This window comes from Myripristis murdjan, chromosome 10, assembly GCF_902150065.1.
Source record: "Myripristis murdjan chromosome 10, fMyrMur1.1, whole genome shotgun sequence".
NCBI lineage: Eukaryota > Metazoa > Chordata > Actinopteri > Holocentriformes > Holocentridae > Myripristis > Myripristis murdjan.
The window spans coordinates 2,169,472-2,170,166 of NC_043989.1; positions in this window are offsets into that span (position 1 = coordinate 2,169,472).

Consider the following 695-nt stretch of genomic DNA (forward strand, 5'->3'; position numbering starts at 1 on the left):
TAAAGATTGATGGTTGTTTGTTTATATATATAAAAAAAACATAAAACACAAAAAAATATATATTTTTTAAAATATATGATTAAAAAAAAAAAAAAAACAAATCTAATTCCAAATCCTGCCTTAGATAGATAGATATACTTTATTGATCCCAACCAGGGAAATTCTGGGTTGTGTCCTGTTGTATCTGGTCCCACACTGACTCTGCCAGCTGCTTTTAACTTTTAAAGTCATTTTTAAAAAGGGTCCCTTGACCTCTGACCTCCAGATGTGTGAATGAAAATGGGTTCTCTCCCCTTTGCAGACACGCCCACCTTCTGCTAATCCCATGCAGTTTGGGCCCCAAAGCCTGCAGTCCACATGTGTTCTTGTGGCCTGTTGTAAAATGGTGTGTGTGTGCAGACTGGGGCCTAAACAGTCTTGGAGCTGCATCAGTTGGCTTTGACTGGAAAGCTGAGACTCTTGTGGATTCAATGAGCCACATTTGATTCCTGTGTGATGATGTTGGCCCCCATAGCAGCCATTTCACTGCAGGCAGAGACTTTTGTCACACTGGACGTCGCTGTAGTGACCTAAACCAGAAGATTTTTTTTAATCTTGGACATGGCAGAATTTTTGCCATATCAGCCATTTTTATTCTGCATGTGGTTTATTATTATTATTTTTTTTTATCATACTGTGTGTCAAATTATAAAACC